Source organism: Camelus ferus, chromosome 7 (genome assembly GCF_009834535.1).
Source record: "Camelus ferus isolate YT-003-E chromosome 7, BCGSAC_Cfer_1.0, whole genome shotgun sequence".
Taxonomy (NCBI): domain Eukaryota; kingdom Metazoa; phylum Chordata; class Mammalia; order Artiodactyla; family Camelidae; genus Camelus; species Camelus ferus.
This window is the reverse complement of record NC_045702.1, coordinates 11399209-11416858: the sequence shown is the minus strand read 5'-3', so window position 1 is coordinate 11416858 and position 17650 is coordinate 11399209. Positions and strand designations below refer to the sequence as shown.

The 17650-nt window shown below is 38.0% G+C and overlaps 1 protein-coding gene and 1 long non-coding RNA gene across 10 annotated transcripts in view; both read left to right on the top strand.

Annotated features, from left to right (window-relative positions):
• CHCHD3 (coiled-coil-helix-coiled-coil-helix domain containing 3) overlaps positions 1 to 17650 on the top strand; it is a 257884-nt gene that overhangs the window by 167114 nt on the left and 73120 nt on the right. The gene's annotated exons all lie outside the window — the stretch shown is intronic.
• Positions 13843 to 14953, top strand: LOC116664808. Its single transcript, XR_004321268.1, has 2 exons — positions 13843 to 14037; positions 14578 to 14953. It is a non-coding gene; the product is annotated as an uncharacterized LOC116664808 (long non-coding RNA).

Below are 17650 nucleotides of genomic sequence, written 5' to 3'. Positions count from 1 at the left end.
CAGTACCTCCAATCTGCATGGCCCTAGAGTTTGACAGAGACGCAAAGAAGGAAATTAAGGCTGAAACTAAAGGAGGCAGTGCGTTTAAGAATGGAGGTTTGAGCACCCAGTCAGGGCACTGTTCAATGAAGTTTATCTGTTGTCTAGAGTAATTTCATACATAGACCATGAGGTTACAAGCTAGCTTTGTTTTCCCTTTGAGTGAGACCCCCCCTAAATTTGATTGGTTTAGAATAGGATGTTTAATAAGAAAGTAGGTAAAATAAGAAATACACTATTAAGCCCCATTCAGTACAGATATTTACATGTTAAATGTCTTCACCTGAACTTAGTGCTTCTTGAAAGTCAGGACCGTTTTCTTGTTCATTCAGATATCTACCTAATATATATCAAGATGTGGTAATGCCAGAGATGTACTAATGAAGAAAATCTACCCTCGTGGAGCTTAAATTCAATTGAAACCCAGTCAATATATTGAGTGGCAGATTGTGATAATATGACAAACAATAAAGCAGGAGAAAAGGAGTCCCAGGGCCTAGGAGTGCAGGTGTGGGGTCAGGTGGAGAGGGAGGGCCTGTCTAATAGGATGGCATTTGGGAAGAAGTCTGCAGCAGTGGGGAAGCAAGCCAGCACCAGGCCTGGAAGCAGGGGTGTGCTTGGCATGTCTGGAGAGGCTAGAGGGTTTGTGAGCAGAGGAGTATTCTGGCTGCTGTCTTGGACAAGAACTGAAGGAAGAGAGACTAAATAAGGGGTAATAGCAGTACTTCAGAAAAAGGATGGTGATGGCTTGGGCCAAGGTGCTAGAGGTGGAGGCAGTGAAATGTGTTTGGCAGAGCTGACCAGATTTGCTGATGGTTTTGAACATGAGTGAAAGAAAAAATGAAAGATATTCTAGGTCTATGGCTTTTATAGCCAGAAGGATGGATTTTCTGTAGTGGAAGATTATTAAAATATGGATCTGGATGTGGGTATTGGAAGAAATCATGATATTGATTTTGGATATGGTAAATTTGGGATACTACTTAAAACATCCAAGTAGAGATGTTAAATAAGCATAAAGTGGAAATGCTTAGAGAAGAGGTCAGTAAAGATTTTGGTAAAGGGCCAGTTAGTAAATATTGCAGGCTTTGCAGGCCATGTATGGTTTCTGTTGCAACTACTCAGCTCTGCCACTGTAATGTGAAAGCAGCCAGAGCTGTGGACAAGTGTGGCTCTTCCAGTTTATGGACATTGAAGTTAGGATTTCATGTAATTTTTACATGTTTTGAAATACTCTTCTTTTGATCCCCCCCCCCCCCCATTTAAATATGTAACACTGTTCTTAGAGCTGCACCGAAACAGGTGGCAGGCTGGCCTTGACCCACGAGTTAGAGTTTTCAGAAGCCTGGCTTAGTACACAGGCTCTGACATCAGAATACTTGTATTTAAATCCTTGAACTGGCTTTTACCTGCTTAGTATCTTGGAGCATCTTATGTAATCTTTTGGTTTCCTCAGCTATGAAATGAGAGTATATTAGTACCTATGTCAGTAACTTGTTAAATGAGATAATTCTCATAAGTCACCTATAATGATGTTGAATACAAGGTAACCACTCAGCCAGTGGTAACTCCTCTCTTACTTCTATCTGTCCAGAGCACTGTTCCTGAAATAATTCGTAAATGTTAGCTGAATAAAATGCATGAGTGAAGTGAGGTGATTTACCCAGCCCCCAATAATATTTTTCCCCACCCAATGATAATTTTCTTTGACTCCAAGTATTACTTTGCTAAGTACCCTTTGAAATCTTTGTCAGTTACTGTGAGGTACAAGAAAAGGCACTGATAAATATCCAACCATTTCTCATAAATCTGCCAATTTGATGGCGATAATTCAGCGATTGATTTGAGCCACTGAGATTATTTGTTCTTGGCAGATAAACTGGTGTGCTCAGTAGCTAACTCTTGTTTCTGGCCTCAGATTAGAACAAGTAGAGGAAGATCAGGTGGATATGGTGTGCTGGTGTCAAATCAGTGTGATTAGTGTCTTCTCATCACGTACGTTTTGTTTCCTTTTTGAAGATGAGGCTGGAAAGTAGTTATTTAGGAATTTTAACTGAAAGCTGAGAGGCGCTAATGAGCTTAGAAGAATGTGGAGCTGGAATAATCACACCATTCTAAGTTAATACTTAATGCCTCTGTATGTAGTAATGTGCTGGAAAGAGTGCTGGACTACGAGTCAGAAGGCTTGGCTTTTCATCTAGTTATCTGACAGTTCACCTATAAAGTGAGGATAGTACCCTTCCTTGCTTGCCTTTGTGAGTTATTGGAGGGACCAGATAAGATGATATATTTAAAAGCCCCTTGAAAACTGGAAAGAGCTTAATATAAGCTGTTGCTTATAGTAAAGAATATTTACTTCCCATTGTGTGCAAGATACTAATAATCATAAAATTAGTATTATTCAACTTCCTGGTGTCTTCTACCTATTTCTATAACAATCCTATTTTTGCTAATTACTGCCATTCCTGAGGTACCTAAGGTGAATTTTGTTCAACTGGATTTCATCTAAGAGTATTTGAGAGACTCTTAGGTCTCCAACAGTGAAGCATTTTCTAGACTAAATACAAGATTGTAAAGAGGGATTTTCTTGTGATGACACTGAAAAGTACAATGTCCAACCATTTCTATGAGAAATTCTACACACTTTCTGTTAAAAGATATAAAATGCTGAATCCAGTAGTGTGTAATGTAAGAAAAAAATGATTGTGATATTAGAACTTATCAGAATCATCTTACTATGAAATCCAGTTTCCTATTTAAAATCCAAGTTTAAAAGTGGATCTGGGGACAGCCCTCTCTTTCTATTTTAACCAAATGAATTGATGAAATCATAAATTAGATACCAGGTGGTATATCATTAATAGAGAGAGGGGACATCAAATCTTTTACAGAGTCATTCCAAGGATGATTTCTAAGATCGCTGGGCCACCTGCCCATCAACTAAATTAGCAAGTACAGCAATTGTAGACATTGTCACTTTTTGATGACTCATAATCTTATTACTCAAACTACTCATTTTCATTGACTTGATGCAAATTTCATGATGCAAATACAGCATGATACCCCTGAGTTATTTTAATATCTAGTTGTGCATCGTTTACTTTGAAGTGAGAAATTCATGGTTATTTGAGAATATGAACCCAATTCTACTAACATTTGAAGCACATTGAGTTCTGTGATAACTACTTGGTTTGCCTCTTGGCTCTATTTCAGTAAACGTCAGTTAGAGAATAAACATTCCCTTGTATGAATCAAGCTTTCTTCTCCCAGGAATTTATATTGGATAGTTCACAAGAGTCTGAGAAAATTTTCTCCTTTCACTAACTTGGGAGGACTAATAAGTATAATTTAACTGGACACCAATTTAACCTTTCTTAGAACCAGCATGCAAAAGCAGCACCTCTTTACTGAGAAAGAAGGTCAAAGCCATTTGAAAGTTTTTCAATTCCTTATTTTATTGTAAATGTTGTCAGCTTTATCAAACAACATTGACATGGATGTGAGGTGAACTTTTATATTTTCCGAGTCTGAGAGGCATTCCATGTAGGTATGCCCTAACTGAAAGAGGCCTGAGTATCAGTTCCTGGTTGTTGATGTAAGAGACTTGAGAGTGTTACTTCCCGATTGGTGATTTGTTGAAAGGAAGCCCAGGGCAGCTTTCAAAGAAGAGGTTCTTAAAGTTTTTAAAAAACCTTTGCCACGTCCCTCAGGGAATTCTCCAGAATGTTTTGTATACCTCTCTTAATATGCCACATTTATGGTAACTATAGTTAGTTATCTGTGTTAATCTTGTAAGCTTCTTGAGGACAAAGGTCGTTTTCTTATTTCTTTTGTTCCACAACTCATGTAATAGGCGTTCAATGAATGAATCATACATTTACTAAGCTTATGCTGGAAAGTTATGTCCAAGCAATTAGTATACAGTTTTTAAGTATGCACAGATGTTTTGTATCTTCTTCATTAGTCATTTAAATTAATACATTAAATCTATCCTTGAGAAAGTCAAGTTTAACTTTGAATATCTGGATATTTATAGCATCTTCCTCATCCTAGTAGCTAACAGTAACATTTTTTGAGTGTTTACATTGTGCTGGGCACTTTGCATGGATTATGTCATTTTATTCTCATAAACAACCGTATGAGGCTGTCGACCCTGTTTAGATGAAGGTCCTAAAGCTTCAAGAAACTTGCCTGAGAGGGCTTGAGCCAGGTCCCACACCTGAGCGTTTAGGTGTTGTCCAGTATCAGCTTTAATGTTTGTCAGTTCTACACTGAAAAGGTTAAATCCTGCTGGTTTTTTTGATAGTTCTTTGGTTAGTAAGTTAACTCTTTCTGGCTTCTAATACAACTTTTTAGATCCTGATGTTAAAACTTGATCAGTGCTGCCTCATAAACTGAAAATGTTAAGCATTCAAAATGTGTAATTTTCTTCCTAGGAAAATTTGATGAAAAGGGAATAAACAAGGTCATATTACTTAGCAACTGCAGCCACAAACTCCCAAGAGTTATTTTAATATCTCGTTGTGCTGCTTTTACTTTGAAGTAAGAAATTCATAGTCATTCAAGCAGTTTAGAAATAGTTTTGGGGCATTCATTCATATGTTCATAGTGTTGTTGTAGGAAGGTCATCTCATTTTATCTCTAGAAAGAAAACAAACTTTCTGTGACCATTTTATCAACTATTTCAATGGTTATTTCGTTAGTCTGGGTTGCCTGCTCTTGGAACATGCATCGCCTGGATGTTCTTCAGGAAATGTGTGTTTTCCTGTAGTCTTGTTGGCCCTCTGGAAGGGAAGGCAAGACCAAGACCGTATTATAACAGAGCAGAGTCAAGATTCTCCCAGGGTCTTCTAGAATGAAGGACCCCTCAGCCCCCAGGATATCTTAGAGACGTGAGTTCTTAGAGACGTGATGATTAATGTGTCTTGCTGTCTAACTTCTCAATTATGAACTTGAATTGATTTGCTCTGCTAAATCCACTTTGCTCTTGGCATTCCTCAGAATGGTGGGGTTTGGCACAGCGTGAAGAGAGCCATAAAAGCCCTGGTGGCTTGCGGAGCTGAGGGAGATTAGAGAGCTTAGTTGGATGCTGTTACAGTGTTCAGATCAACAGGGTATGGGGGTATGTATTGCTTTTACTTTACAGACTCCTCCGGATTTCAGCAGCTACTCGCATACACACTGCAGTCAACCCCATACAATTAAGAAGGAGAGGGAATTGTACAAGCTGGGCAAAAGAGAGCAGTGCAAAGGGAATGGTGAAAAATAGATTGTCATTAAGAAGAAAAGTACTTTACTAGTTCGTCACCTGTGGAGAGAGTTGCTAATTAAATTCTAAGGTCATGGTTACAACAAATGAGTAGTTTTTAAAAGCCTTTACTTATAGTGGGTGGCATATCTTCTATTACATCATAAAGTATCAGGCTCATCTGTATGATTAATTGGCTTTTTTGATTACTTGACTTCTTCTTTGTCAATTAGTACCTTCGTTTCTGTGTTCCTCTGTGCAGACAGAAAATAATGCCAACAATGATAATAAAGAGAAATGACAAAAGAACAGATTATTGCTAGCCCAGTGTGCTCCTTACGTGAAGAAATTATTTTGCATTTTTAGGACTGGATGAAGTCTGTTGTAAAAATATCTCACTGAGTGAAGCTGGGTCAGCCATTTCAAGGGATTAATTAAAACAGGGTAGAATCACAGTTGACCACTGACATCTGAGATCCTGAACACAAACAATCCTTTTTGGGGAGAGGGAGGAGATAAACTCAATTTATGGGGTAAAAGAACCTTTTGGTATTTTCCCCCTCAGGTGCTTTCTGAACAGTTGTCAATGATTCTAGATGATGTGGGTAGCTCATATACACTAAGTTACGTATGTGTTTTGGCTGTGCACTGTGTTATAACAAATTAAACAACAGTAGTTAAAAGCATAACTTTGTGGTAGCTCTGCCTTGGTAGGTTGTGCTAGTTTGCATTTATCAACCGAGAGAGAGATTATTCCTTTGACGTGTGGAAATTTTGTACTGGCTTCCTCATTCATTTTGAAATCAAGGCCGTTTCTCTGTGGTTTCTGTAGTTACCAAGAGTTTCAGGAGCAGATAAGCTTCTGTGGTCCAGGAGTTTAACTGTTGAAGACAATAGAAGCCAGTGTTGCTTTTAATTGTAATGCCGTTAACAAATGACAAAGGTTTCAGTTAAAGTGGTTTTCAGCATGTACCTTGAGTTGCTCTGAATTTTTTTTAAATCATTAAGTAAAGGTAGTTCACTTAAAATGCACTTAGATGTTAATTGTTAGGTAGACAATTAATTAGGCCCAGGATCACATATCTTTTGTTAATGTAATTGAAAGTTATTTATAACTTTGGTTCAAAGACTGAACTCTTTTGCATTTTTACCTGCCTACCTAAAGAAAGTTCATTATTGCAGATAGTCCAGAGGTAGCAAGCTGGGTGGACTTTTTTCTATTTGTTCTCTAGGGGCAAAGAAAAATTGATACTGTGTAGTGAATCTGGGGATCTTATCCTTAATTCATTATTCAACAAGTCCTTCCAAACGCTCTGGCTTTTCTGTTAACCTCTCTGAATTTTCTAATGGGAAATGTGGTTTGGGTAACCTTGAAATGCTTTTTTAATCTGACTTTAGGGATATGAAACATTTTTTTTTTCTGGAATGAGCTGTTAAAAATGTGCATTCCGTTAAAATTATCCCTTTAAATGGCGCCAGTTTTTCTATGCTTAACTTTAGGGGAAAGATTTGCAAATCATGGGATCAGCACTTAATTTGGGGCTCTATTTACCATGTAGGCTGTCAAGAAGCATTAACCTTAAGGTAAGATGAGAACATGGAGTCCACAGCTATGAGCTGATGGCAGAGAGTATACCAGGTATTAAATAGCATTATCCATCCTGCTTGCTACAGTAAATAGGATTTCACTGTTATGATGTGTCAGGGCTTTCAGTGAAATCAAATTTACAAGACACTGAACTGCCATCCTCTCTGCTGAGCAGCTTTATTCTGGGATCTTGCTTTCATATTAATCCTGTTGGTAGGAAATACTTGTACCAATTGTGCATGGAAATTATAATTTAATGATCTCTTCCTTTTCTCTATTCAGAGCTTAGAATGGACCACTGTGCTTTGCAGCGATAGCCGCAGGGCTCTGAGAAAGAGATAGTATAGAGTTCAGCTTTAAAGCCCATATTGCCTTTTTGTGAGTGCATGTAATGATCTTAAGTGCTAAGATGCCAACAATATGGGTTGCATACTTTCTCAACTCTTCACATTTCCTTTACCTTGTGAAAGACAGTAAAATAGATCCTGTTTACTATGATGGTTTTAAAAATGATTTGCCACTTCAATGTGTAAAGATAAGGTAAGAAATAAAGCATTATGAAATCCAGGGAAAATTAGTTCCATTTTTAAAGATTCTGTTCATTTCGTCTGGGGAGGCTCAATAGGCTGTTTTATTTGAAAAACAGTACCCTCTTTCCTTTCCTTGGGATCTTTTCTTGCTATTGATAAGAATACTGTAGCCAAGAAGTCATTGTGTTTCCTGTGTATTTCCTGTATATGTGATTGAAAATGAGCTAAATCTCTTGAATTTTCTTTGCATCCAATTTTGTAATTAGTGATTGTTTTGCTTCTTGATATCTTGTTTATTTATAAATTTCGAATGTACTCCATTTAGGCAGACCAGCCAATGCTTATTTCCCTATTTTACTGACTAAAAAATTGAAGTACATGAATATTAATTTTTTTTTAAGGAAATTGCAGGGCTGGTGTTAGAAAATGCTCTTGAATCGCAGTTTTATGTTCAGATCATGAGCCAGCTGTGCCTCCATAAGGGATTGCGTTTCAACACATTAGCTTCATTAAGAAAGATGTATTTGGTCATTGAAACATTTGCAAATAATATTAGCTCATAACATCATCAAATAAGAAGTGCCCATATCTGAACTTGGTGTATAAAGCAGGTTGGCACAGTAAGGTCAGCATTTAATGAAGGGAATCTGAATCCAGTTTAGCCATGCAGACTAAGATAGGAGTTTGACCCTGGTCATTCTTACCAGAATTTTGGGCGGCTAGAGGGAGTCCTTGGCATTCACCATTCATTTAGACACGCATTTGTTAAACTCCAGTGAGCCAGGTACTGTACATAGAGACACAAACAGCACAGACACTTGTTGTCATCTGGTACAGGGCTTTTAATTGCCACAGTAGATCAGTGGAGGCTATGCCAGGTGATTATTTTCCAGAGCAGAAATTTTTTATGAGGAGTAGGTGCTACTTTTGTCCCTTAAAGTTCTGAAGATCATGGGATTTAGAGGAGAATGTAGTGGCTTGGAGAGATCCATCAGGTTAAATGCTCAGATAAAGACCCAATGAACTGGTTCCCTAAATAGCTGTCCTTGAAAATAAATGATCAATATGTAAGCTCCATGAAGACCTGAACTGTTTCCCTTTGATGACCATGAGAATGCCTGGCACATAATAGGGACTAGAAAACTTTTTAATATTAATGTGCTAGGTAGGAAGTGGGATGGGTTCCATGGCCAAATAATTTTGAGATATGTTAGACTTAACTAAGCAGAACATATTTCTTTACTGTACGCCTTCTCGGAGTTTATATACATTCAGAGCTTCCAAGGTAAGGATGCTGCCTGCCGTGTTTCAGCATTATAGTCAGACTGTAGAATCTTTTTTCCAAGATACACTCATTAACTTATCCCAGCACACCATCTGATATTTTCTGTGCCCTGCATAATGCCAGTACTTACATGTTTTTGAGTCCTTCCTGATTTGTATCTTAGACTGTAGAGGCCAAGAAGCCGTAGAGTTTCACTGAGAGTTCCTAATTTGCGGGCTTCTGAGGATCTGCAGCCATCCTGGAATTGCCTGCCTTTGCTCTGTGTCCCAAAAAAATGGGCAGATGAGAAAGAGGCCTAGGGATCCTAAAGTTCCTCTGATTCTTAACTCTCCTCGTAATCTCTGGTCTCTCTGAGTCTTTGAGAAAGTTATACCCATGATATCTCAGTTTCGTGTTTGCATTCACATTCCCAATTCAAGCTTACATTATCGCAGGCTCCCCAGAAGGGGGAGCGATGGGTAGTGGGGTTTCATCAGGGCCCTCCCACCAAAGGACACAGAATCTCACCCATTAACCCAAGAGTCGTACATCCTCATGTGAAGAATTGGGCATGTGACTCAGCAGAATGCCAATGAGGATCCAGGGCCCCCATAGGAATTCCCTTCTCTTTCATAAAATGAAGTAGGAGGGTAACCAAATTTGATAAACATTTAATTACCACTGTGGGTCTTTAACCCACAAGTATTTGCCAGGATCTAGAGCTGGAGGAACAAGCGAAAGAAAGATGTATCAACGTTTTCCGTTATTCAGAACCTCGAGTTTTCTGTGACCCTTCAGAAAGAGTTTATAGGACTGGCTGTTATTTGGTGAGGAAGCAGTAAGATTTGCTTGCCTAGGTCAGAAAGTCATACAGTCTTTGAATCCTAGTACGTTGAATGAAGGTCAGCAGTCACATGCTCTGTAATCTCATTTGCTTTCAGAGATGTTTAAGCACAGGAGTTCAGGGGGAATAGTGTGGCCACAGCACTGCCCCCTCACACTTGTTTCACACAGAATCTGTGAGAGCAGGAGCCCCATCTGTTCACTGCTCTAACCCCAGTACTTAGAACAGTGCCTGGTACATAGTAGGTGTGTGACAAATCTTTGATAATTAAACGAGTAAGGGAGTTTTCAGCAAGCGAAAGGCTTTAATCTCAAAAGTGGCCCATGTAATTGAGATATGCATCTTCCGAGTGACTGACCGTGCGCCTTACCTCAAGTTACACCCATCCTGCAGGTTTTTGCACAGATTCAGGTGAGGATCCCTCTGCTCCACTCATGCTAGCTACTGATACAAATGCAACTGCACGTCTTATTTACATAAAGTTAAACGGTCAGTGTAGGTGCTACTATTTGAGCAAACCTTTGAAGTAAATTAAATCATATTGCCTTAGTGATGTTCTTATCTGTACTTTTACGTGACTTCTTGGCAGGGGTAATCAATTTTAACCACAAACCCTTTCCTAATTGAAACACCCAGATTCATGTATTATCCCCAAACTTGGTTTTTGGTGAAAATGTTCGCAGGTACTTTGCACTGTGGACATCCCGGCTGTTCCAGAGCTGTTGACCAAGAAATGTAGTGTCAGTATCATCAGGATCTTATTAAAACAGCCACCATCGATTGAGGGGTTATTACAAGCCACGCAGTACACAAAATGATTTAACACAATCATTTTGGCCCCAGAACAGACCGCTAGGGGAAGATATTTTCTCTTTTCACCACCTAACCAGTTACTGACTTTGTTCTTGAGGCTCAGAGACATCAAGTAGCTTGCCCTAAAGTTTCCCAGCTGGTGTAGCCAGACCTCTGTGTTTCTCCTCACAGTGTCTCCTTCCGTGTGACCAGTGGTAGATTCTGATACTCCCATGAGGCTTTCTGGCTTATATGCATTTCCACTCCCATTGCTCAGATTTTAAGAAGAATTTTGGTAGAAATGGGCATGACTTTTCTTTCTTTCTTTTTTTTTTTTAGTGCCAGTAAAGTAACAGATTCTCAGCCACATTTACTTTAGCAGTGTTTGTACTTGGCTTCTTTTATAAACCAAGCATCAGTAGTGTTACTTAATAGTGGGTCATGTTCCACAGTAAAGAGAAATTAAACCAGTTTCATTATAGGGCATGATCAGGTGATGGATACACTCAATATGGCTTTAGTACAGAGAGTAAATTGATAGGAGAGATGCTAACAGTAAGGAAGCAGTAACGGATCTGTCAGTCGGGCCTTCTCTGAGGGATGGAGCAAAAAGGTGGTGGTCCTGAAAATTCTAGGGGGATAAATAAGCAGAAATAAAAGTTACAAGCCCAGCTGGATCAGCCCAGGTGATGGTGATGAGACTTAGTGTGATGGCAACGAGAGAAGAGGGTGGAGGGTCCAAGAATGATCTTTTAGCTCTCGCTGCTACTTGGGCATTTTTGCCCCCACCATCTTCCTTTACCATAGCCTACTTTGCAGAATCATTTGTTCCTAGTAGATCTCTGACATAGCCCTTCAACTCAACCCTGTGCCCACAGCACTTCAGCCTGCCTAGCCTGCTGTTTAGTTTGTGAACGTATGGAATCCTGGAGTGTAAACTTTCTGCAAATTTAATTATAGTCACGCAAATATGAGTTTACTGTCAATTTCCTTTCTTAAGTTTAAGGCCAGAGGTGTTGCTCCTATCTTAGAGTTATTTGAACTTCAGTGCTGGAGCTTCCCTAGACTCTGCCTGAGAACTAACCAGATAAATAAATAACTAATCAAATAAATCTCAGAAATACACAATTCAGTTAACTATCCTTAAGCCATTCCTGCATGTAACCTCTGTGATTTTCCATCTTCTGCTTCCATGGTGTTCACTAGGAAATCCTCAAGCTTGCTGTCTCTGTGCATAGCTCTGCCCTTTCTCAGGGATGTTGTCTTACATTCTCAGGTGTTGTGCATAGTAGCTCCTGTGATACATGCACTCAGTCACTGCTCATCTCTGCTATCTCATCCTTTCTCCTTACCTGGCCTGTCATTTCTTCTTAATAGAACTTAATCGTAGAACTTAATCTAAATTTAAACTTCTAGAACTTAATCATAATGTAGTCTCTACTGTACGTGGAAGGACTGTAAGTGTTGTGAGGTAGAGAGTGGAAATAGAAGTGAGAGGAGAGTAGTTCAAGGCTGAGACTTAGGATCCTTGGTTAGGCAATCCGTGTGTTGAGAAGATGCGTGTTTCTGTTTGTCTGTCATTAAAATGAAAATGTAACTAGAACTACAATGAGTGTTTTTCTGTAATCCCAGAAAAATAATACATAGTAAATTATAACTGCCTATTCTCTCATGATATAGTTACTCTAAATTGTGGAAATTTGGCAGACATTCCTAGAACTATTTGTTAAAATTCAATAGCATGTAATTAAAGACAGTGACTGCTGTTTCTCTTCTGCATACATTGAAAAATTATATTATGTATCATTTGAATTTGACCCTGAGCTCAGTTCCCAAAGGAATAACACCAGAAATACAAAAGGGTAGATATTTTAGTCTAAATAGAGGCACAAGTTACATAGAGTAACTACGTTTATAGAAATGTCAGTTATACTCCAGCTATTTAAGAGTATGTGAAAGATAGTTCCTGAATGAGCATTACTTTACACATAGCCAAATGAAAACAGCGATTATGATGAAATTCTAGGTTTTATGATGAAATTCTAAGTTTTAAATTCTAGGTGTTGATGATTAAAAACAGTATTAATACAAACTGGATGCTATTTTAATGAAAGGGAATATTTTATAGACATTAAAGTTTACTGCTCCTTGGAATTTTAGTGTTTATCTAATACAGAAGTATACTTTTTCAGACAAGGATACAGAAATCTAGAGGTTTAAAAATTGGCTTTATGTAGTTGAGAAAGTTGCATTGTTTACCTAGTCATTATTATTGTCTCATCAAATAGGTTCTAAGTAACTGAATGATTGTTTTCCAGAACTGACTTGTGTTGGAGTGCCCACCCCAAATATTGCAGAGGTGGCTGAAATATAATGAATATTTGGGAACCATTCCTTAGGTTTTATGAAACTTAAACAATAAAATTTCACTAGCTTTGTTGATATGGTACAAAGCAGACATGGAGTAGTTTTTTCTTAATTAGTTGCTATACTGAACAAAAGAAGTTTTCAGTAGAACTCACCTGATTTGTTCTGTCAGAGGAAAGGACAGCTAATCTACTGATTTGTTCCAGTCGCTAACTTTCATGTGCCCACAAATGCTTGTCTCTTGGTCATTGCCAAAGATATTTAAGAATAACTCCAGACCTGAGAATGTTAGGGGGATGGGCTTAGGTAATTCTGGAATACATCAAAGGCTTGAAATCCCTCCCTCACCTTAAGGGGAATATAATGGCATCCAGAACAAGTGGATATGGATTCAAATGTTCGTCTTTCTACCTGCCGGCTCTTTGTCCTTGGAAACACCATGTAACCTGTTTGACCCTCAGAGCCCTGTAAAGTGATTTTCAAAACATATTTTCTGAGAGTGTAGAGAGGAAATAAAATATTATATGTGAATTTATAAGGATATTAAATCGGGATAACATCAGCTATCATCATCATTAGGCTCCACCATCTAGGAGATTGATAATTACATGCTGTTCGAGGTAACTTGTTGGGAGAAAAAAACCCTAGAAAAAACATCTAATATTTTGTCATGTTGAAATGTTATATTGAATTTTGCCAGAAAGAATAGAATCATTCACTCAATTGTAGAACTATTTTGTAATATAGAAATAACTTTTTAAAAACCTGCAAGTTAGGCCTATATAATCCTTTAGATTTTCAGAACTGTTTAATGTACTTCATTTTATTTGTAAAAAGGGATTTCTTTTGTATGTATTTCACTTCAAATTTGGCAGACAATACGTATCAAAGATAGTAATCTGGGTACTTCAGTGTACTTAAGCGTATGTTTTTCTGTCTTCCTCCATCTTTTGAGAGAGGCTGTTGTGAATCTTTGTTCACTTAGTTGAATGCATAAATAAGTCATTTTCAACCTGAAAAAGTCAGAGTTCAACCAGCTCTGTGTTTGTTTTGTTTTTTGGGTTTTTTTGTTGGGAAATTAAAATAACAGCAACAAACTCAGAGCTGGTTGAACTTTGACTTTTCCAGGTTGAAAATGACTTACTTATTAAATCCTGTGTTGCTGTAATATCCAATGTTGTAATATTGGAGCCCAGCTCCTAAAGACCAGGGACTGAACACACAAAGGAAGAGAGACCAGATTCTAGAGACTACGGTTGTGAAGCTTGGTGGTACCAGCTTTAAGGAAGTTGCTGGGGTGTGGAGAGCATAGGGACAGAGAGGGCTGTAGAATTCAGAGGGAATACTACACAGCTTATGTCTAAGGTTTGTGTTTGTGTTTTTTTTTTTTTTTTTTTTTAATGTTTGCCTTTGATTTTAATCTTATGTTGGAAGCCTGGTGATTAAGGATTTACTTCTTCACTGTGATTTTTGGATCAGTCTTGGCAGAGTTTTATTTAACAAGTAAGAAGTACAGAATTAGTCATTTTTTTTTCCCTCTTCTTATTACCCATTAAAATGGAATGAATGACGAGGAGGAAGCATGAAAGCATGGGTGAGGACAGGTCTCAGGGTTGTGTTGGAGCAAGAAGCCACAGGGCAAAGAATCACAGAGGGGTGATTCCTTGACAGACACTGCTTTTCTAATGATGGATTTCACAATTGAGGATATTCTTGGTTAAAAGGGTCTTTTCTTGAAAAATGAGGCTTTTATTTTGATATTCCTGAGAGGCAGAAAATACCTCTGGTGGGGTCATAGCTTCAGAAAAATGACAGAGGGATGTTGATATTAATATTGTAGATTTCATTCTACAGAAAACTGCTAGATCAGGCTTAATTCTGGCATGTCTCATCATTTTTGTGCAGTTTATATAAGGATCTATGAAAAGAACTCACGGAAGAGCAGAATCACTGAAGTCCTTTTAATTATAAAATGAAGAGTCTCCGCATATTGTTGGCCAGCTCAGACGAAAATCACAATGGACTGTGTTATCTTCTTTAAAAGTGGACCCTTTTTGACTAGGTTCCTGAAGCCATTTTAAGGTTAGAGAATTTTCATAAAACTAAGTGACTAAATACTTCAGTCTAAAAAAAAAATCACTGAACAGTAACCTTTCAGAAAGGTTTATCTATATGAACTTGTAACGTCTTTCTCATGTAAATTCATTTTCATATTTCTCCTGCAACTTCCTGTTGTCTTTACTGCTTCTGCCTCAAAAAACAAATCAAAAAACCCAACTAATCCTGGTTAGTCCCTTTAAATTATCTTTTATATATGCAAGTCTTATATTTTTAAATCCCTTGAATTAATAGTGTATTTTAATTATTAAAGTATTTAGTTGATACAAATTATGGGCATTATAAGGATTAAACCCAGTTTCTCAATTGTGGATGAATGCCTTTTTATTTGAATATGTTACAGTTTAAAGATAAAGGCATAACTATCTATTGTAAATTGCTTTTTCTTTCTCATTTTCTCTGTGGTACAAAATACGGTAAAATACCCGCTAACTTGCCACTGTGAACACCCACACAGCAGTCTAAAAATTTTCCCATAGTCTATTTTATATAATATACTTTCTGGATCATCCCATTATCCAAAGAAAACCGTTTTTCTTTTGAGAAAATTACAGATCTTAAAGTTTATCCACATACGAAAACAAGATACTGGTAGATAGTCTTTCTGCTTTGTAGTTCTCATTATTCATTTATCCTAAAATCAGTAATGGCAATAAAATACTGCATGTTCATGGGAAGTATTTTTTAAGCTGAAATACTGACTTTTATTTAACGTATTTCTAGAAATAACTTTATCCGTGAACATTTTAAAGAAGAGAGAAGTGTTTGATTTCAGTTAACAAGTGAAATAACAATTCTCAAATATATATTTCATAAAACTACTTTTTATGTTCCTCAGTCAGTTTTGTTTATTTCAGGGGTGACTGTCCTTCAGTTTCTTGATCCCATCTGTGATTTAAAATACTTTTAGATAATTTCCTTGGATTTTTATAAACTTCTGAAAAGTAATTATTACTTCAACAATATTTTAATTAATTTTTTAAACAAGCATTTTAGTACCCTTCTTACTAATCATTTAGAACTTTTGCTGGACATTTTGTTTCTCTTTTCTTGGTCACCACGAGCTGTCCACCAGACTGAGTCATTGATTTAATACTTATTTAGGGTGGACTCTACGGAAGGCTCCATTTTAGGCTCTGCGGAAATAACAGTGGGAAGCAGGGGAAAATCCCATTTTTATAGTGTTAGCACTCAGTTAATACCAGATAGTCAATAACAAATATACTTTATGTCAAATGGTGATGAGTTCTGTGAAGAAAAATAACTCACAATAAGGGGAGAGAACATGACAGTGCATGGAGGGGTGGAGATACCGTTTCATGCAGCAGGTTCTGATTAGGTGCCACTTGTGCAGGGACATGAACGCCCGGCGTGTAGGGGAAGAGCCTTCTGGCAGGTGCTGTCGAGTACCGGTTGCCCAGATCTCTCGCCTTGATTCCGTGCCATTTATTGCTTTAGTGTATTCTTCACTATCTTTTCAGCAAGTGCCAGGTTTGCTTTTCAAGTACTACAATATCTGTCTTGCCAAGCCTGGCAGACGGTGCTCATTTCGGTCTGTACTTTGTTAGATCAGCTTTATGCTGAGTTCAAATGGCACTCTGATTTCAAGAGTGATTCTAATCCTTGTTCTCCTAGAGGAATGGTAAATGATACTGTGGATCTGGTAGATGAATATTGAAGTATTGTTAAAAAAAAAACCCTCATCAAGTGAAAATGTTCCTGAGTCTGCCTGTGACCTTAGACTCCTTGCCTTAAGCTTCCCCGAGACCACAGTCCAAGTCAACGTAAATAACCCTACCGAGCTCTTTGAAAGGTAGAATGGCAACATTTATCGTCAGCTTACCATTTGCCAGCACTCTGCAATGAGCTTTACAATGCATTATTTCATTTAACTTTTCCTGCTGTTCTGGATGGTTATCCTCATTTTACAGACATGGAGAGCGAGGCAGAATAATGGTGTGTACTTTATCCAAGGTCACGGAGATAGGAAGTAGTAGAGCTGGGATTTGAACCCTGGAAGTCTAAGCCCACGTTCTCAACCTCTACACTACATGGACTCCTGGGAAGTTGGAGTTGGAATGGAGTTGAATTAGACACAAGGAAGCTAAATAGGCTGCTTTGACTCAGGCTGCCCCTTCCAAAGTTAGACATGCATGTTATAGTATCAGTTGGGCAAAAAATTCCTCCTCTAAACACATCTGTAGATTAGGCATGGTTGGCCCGTCCGTGAGGTGGACAGTCTGTTTTCACCGCCTCCACGTTCCCCTTCCTGTTTTCATGAAGCCAGACATGAAAAGCCTAAGAGCTACTCTTTCCATCTATCTTTTTTGTACTGAGTGTCCACTTTTTGGATTTTCCCCCCCTTTTTATCCCTCACCTTTGAGGGAATTGCCCTCCCCGCTTTGAGCTTCCTAGAGCCCCTGCTGAAAGAGGCTGGACACCCCGAAGGTTTCTGTGCTGTGGGCAGCCTGCTGAAGCTGCAGCAGTTGGGCAGGACGGTAAATGTTAAAGGGACTGTTTTGGAGCTTTGGGACACATGTTCATTTCTTACTCTTAGCACAGGTTATCACTCTAATTTTTCCCCTTCCTATAAATTTTTCTCAAGATACTCAGTTTTATGATTTGCTTTCCAATACATTTGGCATAGTTTTATTTTAAGTGTATCTTTGTTCTATAACCCTCTTTAGCTGATAAATTAAAATTCATTTTAACTGTCTTTTACTGTTTCTGACTATAGAAAATGGAGCTTTAATGGCAGGGTATATGTCTGAATACATCCTTGTAATTAATAGAGATATTGCTGACATTGTATTTGAGTACAGTGTTTGTTTTGAGCAGGAAGAGTTACAGATAATACAAG